This window comes from Miniopterus natalensis, chromosome 11 (genome assembly GCF_054644295.1).
Source record: "Miniopterus natalensis isolate mMinNat1 chromosome 11, mMinNat1.hap1, whole genome shotgun sequence".
Lineage (NCBI taxonomy): Eukaryota > Metazoa > Chordata > Mammalia > Chiroptera > Miniopteridae > Miniopterus > Miniopterus natalensis.
The window spans coordinates 67026270-67038897 of record NC_142091.1 but is presented as its reverse complement, the minus strand read 5'-3'; the positions used below and the strand labels follow the sequence as shown (position 1 = coordinate 67038897).

Below are 12628 nucleotides of genomic sequence, written 5' to 3'. Positions count from 1 at the left end.
TTGACCCTATGTTCTAAGCATCTCTGGAAAGTGTCCATTTCTTTCCATCTCCACCACCCCATCTTCCCAGACCTTTTGCATTGGCTTCCTAACTGGCTGAATCCATGCTTGGCCTTGGCCAACCTGTTCTCTACAATACAACCAAAGTGATTTTCAAAAGGCAAATCTGACCATGTGATTTCCATACACAAAGATAACAAAGACACAAACTTGTTAAACACAAAATTGTGCATAATTGTTAAAAGAAAGGAAGAAAAAAAAAAAGGGGGAAAGGAATAACTTAAATACTTAACAATAACAGATTAATTAGCACATTTAGTCCATCCATTTGATGGGACAGCATGTAGTTATAAAAAAACAAGTGTAGTTCTGGGAAATATTAAGGATCAAATAAATAATTGCTATTATTTAAAAATTTAGAGCAGTGATATCAAAAATATAATGTGAGTCTCATATATAATTAAAATTTTCTAGTAAGCACACAAAAAATAAGAATAAATAGGTGAAACTAACTTTAGTAATATATTTTAGTTTAATCCAATATATAAAAAATATTATCATTCAACATGTAATCAATATAAAAATTATGAATGGGATATTCTGTTATTTTTTCACACTAAGTCTTTGAACTCCAGTGTGTATTCTGCACTTACAGCACATCTCAATTCAGATGCTAAATTTTTATCAGAAATATTGATCTCTGAAGAGATAGATTTCATGACATTTACAGTTGGAAGGTAGATTCACATACCCATGTTGTTCCAAATATGCTTAAACTTTCCAGTAATTGAATCGAGGATCGGTTTTTAAATTTAAATGTAAGTTCATTTAAATTAAATTAAAGTAGAAATTTAGATCCTCAGTTGCAGTTACCATATTTCAAATGTTTGATTGCTGCCCATGGCAAGTGGCTACTGTATTGGATAATGCAGTTCTAAAGTAAGGTAAAGGTCACAAGTTCTATAATTCATTTACAAACTTTGCAAACTTTATTGAAAAATCCTTCAAAGGATAAATATAGCCCAACCTCTCTGGGGAATAAATGCTAAATAAAATATTAGCCAATTGATTCAAATGATATTTAAAAACAATCATAACCAAGTAGGGTATATTTAAGGAGTGCAAGAGTGGTCCTTCCTTAGTTTTTGTATTAGCATAGAAATCCCATTTACAATTGGCATAAAAATAAAATCCAAACAACCGTAACAAAGATGGGTATTTATGAAGAAGCTAGAAAATCTTGCTAAAAGACATAAAAGAAGACTTGAAAAGTGGGGAAGCACATGCCATGATCTTGGAAGTAAAGACTAAATACTGGTAAAGATATAAAATCTTCTAAAATTAATCTATAATTTTAATGGAATTTCAATCAAAATGCCAAAAAAGAACATTTGTTACAGGGGGAGGGAACTAGTTAAACTAATACTAAAATTTATCTAGAAGAATAAACAAATGGAAAATAGCCAAAAAAATCATGAAGAAGAAAAAAGTAACTTGTTCTACCTCATATAAAAGAGACCTATAAAACTGGTGATTAGAAACATTGTGGTTCTGCTACAGGAAAGCACAGATAATGGAGATAGGCCCATAAATCTAGGGGAATTTGGTATATAGTAAAGATGGTATTTCAATGTGGTGGGGGAAAGTATTGACTATTTAATAAGTTATTGGCATCACTGAAAAAAGCAAAGTTATCTCAAACTACACGCAAAAATAAAGTCCAGATAATTTGAAGATTTGGAAATTAACAAAACAAACAAAATATTTGAACGTTCACAAAGATAAAACTGGAGCACGTTTTCAAATAGTTTTGGGGGTGGGGAGGGTCTCTGGTAAGTGATGCTAAGCCACAAGTCCCGGAGGAAATGACTGACAGGTTTTGCAGACATTACTGGTTACCAATGAGATGTAAGTACAAATCTGCTGGGGACGACTGGGAAAGGTTTCCCGTCCTGGTGAGATAACAGGTCTGTGAGATGAAAGAAAATGTGTCCCCACCCTTTTTGTTACAGATTGGAGCCTGACGCTGTGATACTTGGGGGCCCAGCAGCCACCTCATCTTACCAGGCGAGGCGCTGTCCACACACTGTAGATGGCAAGTTTGAAAGATGTAGAGACTGATGACATCTCTGAACCACCAAACCAATTCTGAGACCATCTACCTCTGGATTTCAGGTTAATGAAATTGTTAATATTTTATGGTTTAAGCCCCTGCTACTTGACTTTCTTTTCCTAGGGCTGATACAAATATGTAAAAATAAAAACTTTCTATGGCAAAAGACACAATGAACTAAGTGAGAAAAAATAATTGTAACATAGATGTCAAGGCTAATAGCCTTAATATATAAATGGCTTTTACTAACCAATAGGAAAATAAGAAAATACTTTAATAAAATAAAATGGGCAGAAAACATAAACAGATAATTCATAAATTAAATTCAACTGACAAGTAGAGATATAAAAACATGCTCAATCTCACCAATAATCAAAGACTAACAGACTGAAACTACAATAAAATATTATTTTTTAGCCAACGTACTGGCAAAGATAAGAAAGAGTGATAACGGCCAATGTTGGAGATGGTGTGCAGGATCATTTTATCTCATCCATGCTGGTGAAATGTAAATTGGTACAATTTTCTACAGAACCACTTAATATGAATCAAATTTTAAAAGATATATCCTGTATTTCTCAGTAATTTTCCTTTTAAGAATTTTTTCTAAGGGATTAACCAGATGTGATAAAAATGTGTATACAATGATGGTGAGTGCCGTATTCCTTATAAGAGTAAAATAATTGGAAATAACTCAAATGTTTCCAACAATAGATGATTATTTAAATAAATTATGAACATTTATTCAATGGGTGGAATTCTATGTAGCCATTAAGAAGGACGATGCATTATATGTACTGACATGAAAGATACTCATGATCTAGTGAAGAGTAGGAAAAAACAGGCTACAAAACACTATGTGCTATGATTCTGTTTATGTAAATGTATTTATATATATACATATAAACTTGAAGGGTTTCTTTTTTAATAATAGTGATTATCTTTAGGAAGCTGGGTTGAGAGGGAACCTTTATTTCTCTGTGTTGGTTGAAAATTTTATACATCAAAATAACAAAGTTGATTCCAGTTTCAGAAATAAATGTTTCCAGAATAATATACAATGATGTGAAAAGAAACATATGATATATTGCTAAGTTTAAAAATACAATGCAAGTCAATGCTATAGTAGGGTATTTTAAGAGCGGGGCTAATCTTATTGAAAATTACCTGGAAAGTTGTACAACAAAATGTTAATAGCACTTATCTCTTGGGGTGGGGGCATGTGGGGGGGGTGGGAATTGGAATGGTTTTTATTTTTTTGTTCATGCTTCCCTGCTTAAAAATATTTTTAAAAAGATACTCATATTGCTTCTATGGAAAAATATTACTGTTAAAAAACAAATGAATGAAAGAGGGAAGGAAAGAAGGGAGGCAGGGCAAACCAGTACTGACTTGGACCAGGCCCTCTTGGAAGACAGCTAGGATTCTGAGCCTACAAGAAGTGTGCTGATTTGATCTCACTACATACAAACCCTGACATTATTATTTTTATGTGTTTTGTTCCACAAAGGATTTTGACTCAAAAGAAAGTATATCATAAAACAGTAAATTACAAATGAAGAAAAAAAATCAGGGTCAAGGAAAATAGTGTTGTACTAGAAAGACAAAACCGGGGGAAAGCAGGGTCTTACACACTTAGGAAAGGTGAGCTACAAGGTGAGCCCCCCCCCCCCCAGTCCACAGTGCCTGGGGTCCTCTGCTTGCCCAGCTGGAGATTCTGGGCATCTGGGCCTCTAAAGAGGGCAGGATAGTAGATGTATTGCGGGGTGTCTGTCTGTCCAGCTCACAGCAGGCCCTTTCCCTCTGCCTCCGAAAGCGGCCCCCAGCATCGCAGGGGCATCTCTGGCCCAGCAGAGCCGGGCAGTCTGTCCCCCGGACATTCGGGGTGTGCCTGGCCCAGCTGGGGGATCTGGGGGGTGTTCTACACAGAGCAGAGGGCACCCCCTATTGGGGCCTTAGGGCCCACTGGTATTTTGTGAGGCTCCTGGTGCATTAGGACAGAAACAAGGTTACAAAAACGATGGTGTGTGCTTAATGTTTATATTGAGCAAATGAACGCTTTTAACACCAAAAAATACAGTGCTACAAAAATGTTCTGTTCACAAGATAATTACAGGATTTATTAAAAATATTAATTCCCGGTGCGCTCCAGGCGGTGTGGTCCGGAGCCAAAGGGGCCTGTGCCAGCCTCCTGCCCCGCCGGCCACATGCCCCGAGGCTGGGCAGGCGCCGAGCCGGGAGCGGGGGACGGGGCCGCGGCGGCGGGCAGCTGGACGGCCGCCCACCCTCCGTCCACCCTCGGTCCCAGCCCCTCCGGACCCTTGAGACGCCCGTGTCCTGCGGGCGAAGGCGCCGGGCGGGCGGGCGGTCCGCCCCGACGTGGGCTCCTGTCCCCGCAAACGGCGGGACTCGGCCGAGAGGCCTCCCCGCGCCCCGGGCTCGGGCCCCTCACGGGCGCGTGTTTCGTCACTTGCGACGGATTCCCCTCCGTGAGAGAAGGGGACTCTCTGCTTCGTGGCCGCGGCCTGCAGCGAGTTCAGGCGTCTTCTCCCAGGTGGGGGAGGACTGCTGAAAAGATGCTGAGTGGCAGCGAGAAGAATGCCACCTCGACCTCCCTCCGCCAGGCGGAGAGGTTGGCTGCGTCTCAAGGACGCGGGGTCAGACGGGGGCAGGCCCGGCTCCCCGGCGGCGGAGAACCTGGGGGGCCCTGGGCTCCTGCTTCCAGGCCTTTCCTGGGGCGCGCTGGTCCTGAAACTGGCTTCCGAGGTGGGGGAAGCCGAGGGAGGCGTCTGCCCTCTAAGGGGAGCCTGGCCGCTCTGCTCCGTGGAGAAACAGAGCAGCAGAAGCTGGCCACACCGGTCACCTTACTTCTCTGACTGCCAGGGTGCCTAGCAGCGAGCCTTAAATAAAGCAGACACAGTGCTGCTGGTGGTCCCAGGGCTGCCCCCAACATAAAGCCTTCCTCCTTTGCTCTTTGCTCAGGCAGCTCAGGAGAATGTTCCGGACTCTCCTGCCCCCCAGACCCACAAGTATTTCCTGAGCACCTGCTTTGTGCTGGGCTCCCTCTCGGTGTTGGCAGCGTGAGGGTGATGGACTAGACGACCATGGCCCTTTCTTTCTTGGAACTTGCATCTTTCCATACTGCCCCCCCCCCAATATGCATAAAATCAAAACACAAGAGAACCATGTCTCATTTTCTTAACCCACCAAATAGTACCCAGCTCCTCGTTTGGGAGGGGAGAGATTCACTAGTAAGAAGACTCCCAGTTTTGTGGCAGTCTCCCAGAACAAGGGGCCCATTTTTGCCATTCCTCGTTCAGAATCCCCATGTCCCCCACTCAATGCACACACACACATACATATGTTGCTCTCACAGTTTACATTCATAACATGTACAGCTGGAGAGCAGCAGAGTCTGCCTTCCACATTATACAGAACGGATTGGCAGCTGGGACTGAAGGCGATAGAAATAAGCTATTGATCAAGGGTTATAAAAGTACTGCCACTGGGATCCTGTGATGCTTGCAAGCTGAGGGCGGCAGTAAAGTGCTACACAAATGCAATAACATTTATTACCCGGGGCAAGGGCTTTTTACATGAAAATAAAAAGCCGATCCTCTGTTTAATTCTTTCCCCCTCCTTGGGCTGGGCTGGCCTTTGACAAGAGCATGGACAGGAACCTAGGCAGGGTCACATTGGACGGACTGGCCTCCTACTCTCTGGGCAAGTGACAGGGCCTCTCTTCTCCATGCCCATGCCTTCTGGTGGTCTATGGAATAACCTGCACTTTTTAAGCTTCTCTGGCTGGAGGGAAGAAGGAGCAGTGTCCTGTCATCCAGAGAGGCCCAATAATGCCTTGGCCCCAAGGGTCTTGGTTGGTTTGCTTTGTGGATGTTGCCTGGTCCTGTTGGGAGCTAAACTTTTCACTTGAATGGAAGATGGAAGTCACTCTTTTGAGCTTCATTCTGTGACATTTGTAAAAAGGAGAAGTCCTACTTCAGGGAGAAATAAATGGAGACGAGAGATGACTCTGGAGGTACCACAAAATAGTAAATGCATCATGATGACTGGACCTGAGGAATCCAGCCTTTTCTTCCCAAACTCACCAGACCTGTGCTGCCTAACATGTGTTTCCAAGAATACCAGTCCTGTCAGATGCCCCATAAAAAATGGGGCTATATAATCAATTTGGAAAATGCTTCTTCTTGGAGAGTCATATTGCATCTTTGCAATTTAAAGTCTCTGAGAAGTCCTGCAGTAAAGGAACAGTTTAACTTTGCTTAATAGCATCTCCCAGATTTACTTGACTGCCTAACTGACCCCTCACTTAAAATTTTTTTCATCTTTTTTTTTATTACCTAATGCTTATTAATAACACATTTTGGGAAATGCTGCCAAGGTACTTATGAAAGGATATAATATTTTGCCTGCCACATATTGTATGCCTACTATATGCAAGACATTTTACGTGGATTATATCTAACCACCAAAACAACTCTGCAAGTATCATTATCCCTATGAGAAAAGTGAGCCTAAGAATGGATAAGTAGCCCGGCTGGTGTGGATCAGCAGTTGAGAATCTACCTAGGATCCAGGAGACCGAGGTTGGATTCCTGGTCAGGGCACATGCCCGGGTTGCGGGCTTGGTCCCCAGTCAGGGGAGTGCAGGAAGCAGCCGATCAATGACTCTCTCATCATTGATGTTTCTCTCTCTTTCTCCCTCTCCCTTCCTCTCTCTGAAATCAATAAAGATTTTTTTTTTTTTAAAGAGTGGATAAGTGACCTGTCTAAGGCCCCTCAGCTAAGGAGTAACTTAGTCAAGATTCTCACCCAGGCCACTCTGACTCCAAATCCCACGTCTTCCATCATACCATGTGCCTTCCTACGTGGGATAGAGACTTGCTTCTCTCTTTTTGCCAAAGAGAAGGTGAGTCGCTCTTCCTCTGAGACCCTTGTCTCAGGATCCATTCATTCTTCTGAAAGCCTTGCCCAAGCCATTCCTTTGCCTGCCACTACCCCACATCTTCCTCGTGGCTCATGGAATTCCCATTAGAAAACAGGCCGGAATCCGAGCAGCCGTGGGCAGGAATCCGAGGTTTGCCATTTACTATTTATGTGACTTTAGGGAATTTACTTAACACCTCTGCTCGGTTGTCTTATCTATAAAATTTTAAGTCTGTACAAAACATCTGACCCAGAATGCTTAGTAAATGGCAGCTGTTATTTTTACTGTTAATTATTAACAGTAAATCTTCATGGGGGAAAAAACTCACTAAGAAAATTTTAGGGATTCCTGTTTTAAGTCCCCCAACTATCCTGATGTGCTAAGATACAGATATTTTGGGGGTAAAGGTGAAACAACCGAAACCTGGTAAGCCAGCGACTTTTTCAAGTATATAGCTAGTGAGTAGCAGAACTGGAACCTGAACCCCCAGTTCACAGAATCTTAAGACACCCCGATGTGTCACATGGCTAAGTGCACCTGCAAAGAAATTCAGATTTAAAGCGTTGGGAGCTATTGTCAGGGGAAATCCAATCAGCAACAAGGATAAAATTTCTCCGAAATCGTAAATTTGGTAAAATAAAAAAAATGAGAAACTTTAATTTAAAAAATTTCACCTAAAATTTGATTGGAAGCAGGGCCCACTTGTAGGGCCCGCTATTCTATTTTTGTTTGTTTGCGTGCCTTTTCTGGTTATTTACAACTACTCAGCCAAAACATTTTTTCCTTAAAACGACATTTTTATAAATTGACTTAGGTTCCAATAACAGATGAACATAAACTCGCTGCGTTAATGTTGTCAGGCTCTCGGTTGGTTTTGCTCTGTGATCTTTCTGGTTCTGCCCAGACCGCTGAGGCGAGGACACTCCGGGATGAAATGAGCTGTCTTTAGGCACAGTTAGTCACAAAGCTGAGGCTCCAGCGTTTCAGCGTGGAATGGGTCTGTTCCCATCAACCCACTGACGTTTATCAAAGGAAATGTAATATTCATCCAGATTGAATTGGAATGAGTTTTTCTTTTCTATTAGATGAACAGCGACAACACAATGTACTTGGAAAAATAATAACTTTGTGCTTATGCTAATTGAGGAAGTAGTATTGAAATAAAGTGTTTGTGGCTTGGAGACTCATAACCCCTGCACCATTGGGGAGTCAGAAGTCCCCAAGTGGCTATTGGAAAATGCTTCATGTTTTTAAATTCTAACTCTCAGTGTTAGGAGAACATAATGTTTCAACATATCCACCAATGCGATTCTTAGCACAAAGTCCCTAACCCACTACTACCTCTGGTTTCGGCCACCAACCCAAGTGCCGAGATGGTAGAATTGGTGTTATTTTAAATTAAAATGAAAATTTAATTAATTCCTCTTTCTTCCACTTACAGCACCCATTTTCATTCATTTGCAGCCTCTATCTTATTAGTTCTCTACAGGAAGAGAGAGGGCAATGAGATGTATGGTGTGCCCATTTAGTGGATGGGAACACCATGGACTGTACCCGAAAGCTGTAAACAACCTCTCTCTCATCTCATTAACTACAGAGTTTGGGAGAGATTTGGCTTCTTTATGTACTGATGTGTAAAGCACAAGGGATCGACCTCATTCATCGTGTGAGGGCTTTCAGCTAAGGGGGCTATAGCTACAGAAATAATGCTTTGAGTCTGAAGGTTTTTGAGTTTGAGAATGTTCAAAACATTTATTATTTTGATCGTTCTCCTAATGTTGCCCCCTGTGGGAAAATAATATCCCATTTTAGAGATGAAGAAAATGAAGCTAAAGAGAAAGACTGGCCAGATGGGTTTGAAAGGAGGGGACACAATCTAAGCCTTCTGCTTGTCCACTCTCCATTTGGGGTGCGGTTCTTCACGTGTCCGAGCTTGGATGCACACGCCGACTAGTCTAACACTAATGGGTGTCAGGTTCATCCAGAGAGCATGACCTCAGTATGTAAATTATTCAGCAATGAGGTTGATGTGACTATTTATAGGTCATAAATCAGTTATAAACTCAGAAATATGAGAATGGGCCCCTAAATAGAGAAGCAATCTTTACCTATCCAGGGCTTCATTTAAATGCGTAGGGTTGAAGCCAGGCAGATTTCATTCTGATACCCTTTGCGATGGGCTTTGGGAGAAGTGGACAGGATAGATAGGTGCGTTAATTACAGCAAGGGTTGAAGGGTAAGTTCAGGCACGACAAAATGAATTTCTGTCTTCAGTAAGCTCCAAACAGTTGGTGATGCCTGCCTCATGCACTTGTTGAGAAGGATTCCGAGGCCAAGTTCAGGTTCTCAGAAGCGCACAGGCCACAGATCTGCCATCCCTGGCTTGGCTATTTCACACCCTTTAGCCGTCAGTGACAGATGTTTCATGAAAGTGAGATCACTGGGTCACATTTATTCACCAAAATTGCCCTGCTGAATCTTATACACTGATGCATCTCCTACAACCAATCAAGAGAAAAGAAACCAAATTGCCTCCTTTCAAAGACCCTTAGAGCGATGATAAGTCATTTACAAGACTGGCATAATGAAGCAGTGACAAACCCAGTTGCTGGCTGGATTTCAGGTAACTTCAGTTGCCACCCTCCAGAGGGAGAGATTTCCCTGCTGTGCCTGGGTTCTGGGACTCAGCCTCCCCCATGCCTTTCTTCCTCAGTAGTTATCTCTTTCTCTTACTCAGGATTCAAGTGGATTCAAGTGCACAATTACATCTTGTTTCAATACGAAGGAATGCCAGGCCTGAAGATACATAGTTGAGATCATTCTTAAGCTATCAGATGCTCCAGTCCCTTGGCCTTGACTATAGCCTTAAACGAGGCCCTTTTCAAGGCTCTGATTCCTGCGATTGTATTTCCTGTGGCTGCTGCTCCTCTCATTTCCCTCTCTAGGCCCACACCAAACAATCACTCCTAGACCTTACTCTGGTCTCTGAAAAATCAGGTCATGTCCTGTTTGGATGCTGGGTACACCCCGTGGCTTTCTGTTCAGAACTATAGTGTCTTTACAGCTTCTTGGTTCATCACCCTGCCTGCCCCCTCCAGATACCCTGCTTTCTCTTAGGCGTCATTCTGTAGCCTTTACCACACACACACCCTCCCTGCTGACCCCAGGGCTCAGTGACAGCAGCCCTTAGCTATTCTGACCCAGCTCCCCTTCTGTGCAGAATTTCTCCTTTTTTTTTTTCCTAAAAGAATTCTCGAGATCTCCGTAACTTCCTTCTTATGGTCCATTAGGGCGTCATCCTAAATGGGTAATAATTTATATTACTGAGAGCTGTTTGCCAGAACTAATGCAAACCTTTGCAAGTGTTACTTCATTTAATCCTAATAACAATTCTATTATTATCCCCATTTAACAGATGAGAAGACTGAGGCCCTTGAAGTTAGTTTTCTAGCATCACACATCAAGTAGTAGATGGTGATATGATTTTTGGCCATTTATCATTTTGCAATTATTTTCATTTGAGAATTCAAAATCATATTTGCATAGCAAAGTCATTTGCTATCTTGTCTGGAAATCTCCATTGTTTTCTTTCAAATTCATTATAACCTTTTGTTACCTTCCTAATGATAAAAAAACATGTTTATTACAGAATTCTCTAACCTTTGAAAACACTCGATTACATACGTGTGTTCGCTTTGTGAAAATTTAATGAAACATACAGCTTGTGATTTGTGCACTTCTCCATATGAAAGTTATACTTTAATTAAAAAGTTTATGTAAAAGATACCCCCAGGTCCCCTTATTTATATTTTAACTTAGAAAACACCTCCCTGAATCTCATTTTAGGACTGCCATGCAATTTGCCAATGCTTTTGGGGAAGGTGAATTTTGCAGCAGCACCTGGTCAGATTTAAATGTTCAGAACTGGACATCCATTGTGCTAGCTGGGCATGCTGCCTGACCCCATGTGTTTTATGTGATACAGAGGTTGTAAAAAACTTATTAGAACATTATTTCAATAAGGGGAGGAGAACCTTATGTTGTTGCAACAAACCTATGCCCTGATTTAACTTGGAAGATAGAAGGTTGCACACTACTGTTGAATGCTAGTTTCACAGGGTTGAAATTTGGGATGTTAAATTTTATAACAGGGTTTCACTCATATAGGTGTATCAACTTGTTCTCCAGATTTCCAGGTTTCAGTGCTCACAGAGAAGAAATAATAATAAAATGATATGCACTTGTACAATGTGATACAATTTACCGAAGACCAATTATAATATCTATACTGCATGTATGACAGATATTATCTCATTTAACTTCCATAACACACTATGAAGTCATATGATTACTTCTGCATTTTGCGCATAAGGAAACTGTGGCTTACAATAGTGTATCATTTGCCAAAGTCATCCTAGGACTGTATGATTCCAAAGTTCCTGATTCCTCCAGAATAAGCCCTATTACTTCTCATTAACAGTTTGGACCCTCACAACAATGCAGTGGGTTAAGCATTATTGTTTTCCCCATTTTGGACAAGGAAATAGGCCCAGGAAGATAAAGCGATTAGATAGACATTTGCAGAGCTCAAACCCCAGCTCAGGTTCTCAGACTCCAAATCTGGGAATGCCTTCCAGTAGATAATGTCATTGCTCAGGCCCACAATGCAATTTATTTATGTTGATGATAGATAAACCAAAGGCGCAAATAACAAGATGATAAAATTCTTTTAACATCCCCAGTCTCGGAAGCTTTCCCTGTGATTCTCTTAGCAGCTCAGCAGCTCTAAGGCAGACATTTCTAGAGCTCTAATTGCTACCATTTTAGATTTTCACAACAGGTCCAGCTGAAAATCCCCTTGATCTACATCAGTTACTTTTGGAAAAGAAATTGGGATTTGCTTCTGTGAAGGGCAGAGTCACACACTCACAAATACACACTTAAATAGATTTAAGTGTGTATTTGGTCTAGTTCAGTGGTTCTGCCCCCCCCCAGCCCCATACACACACACACACACACACACACACACACACACACACACACACACACACACACGAGATGGGACATTTGGCAATGTCTGGAGGTATTTTTGGCTGTTACAATTGTTGGGGAGGTGCTCCTGGCATCTAGTGGGTACAGAACAGGGATGCTGCTAAGTATTCCACAATGCCCCCCACGACAAAAATTATCTGGCCCAAAATGTCAATAGTGCCAAGGTTGAGAAACCTTGGTCTAGTTAATTCTATTACACACGCGCACACACACACACCTGAAATTGTTTAGGATTAAATTGACCTTGGAGATTACGACAAAGTAATGAAATTGAAGATATTCTCTAGAGAGTCTACTGCTTATCTGCCAATATTTACTTATTTACAAGTTACCTGACCCATTTCCAATTATGATTTTGGCTTACCATAAATGTACATGCAGGGCGGTTAATGTGAAGATTTTTTAAAGATCAGGAACCATTGAGACAGTGGGGAGAAAGAACATACACTCGACTTCTGCTAGTCACTGCGGATTTTCTGTCATAATCCTTTGCAAATCATATTGATATGTCTCCTCTA

General features: G+C 41.6%; 1 protein-coding gene across 2 annotated transcripts in view; it reads left to right on the top strand.

The window, feature by feature from the left end:
• PHF21A (PHD finger protein 21A) overlaps window positions 1-12628 on the top strand; it is a 181640-nt gene that overhangs the window by 10241 nt on the left and 158771 nt on the right. For both annotated transcript variants that reach the window (XM_016204069.2, XM_087821840.1), the window contains exon 2: window positions 2013-2175. The gene's annotated coding sequence lies outside the window, so the exon portion shown is untranslated. The remainder of the gene's footprint in view (window positions 1-2012; window positions 2176-12628) is intronic.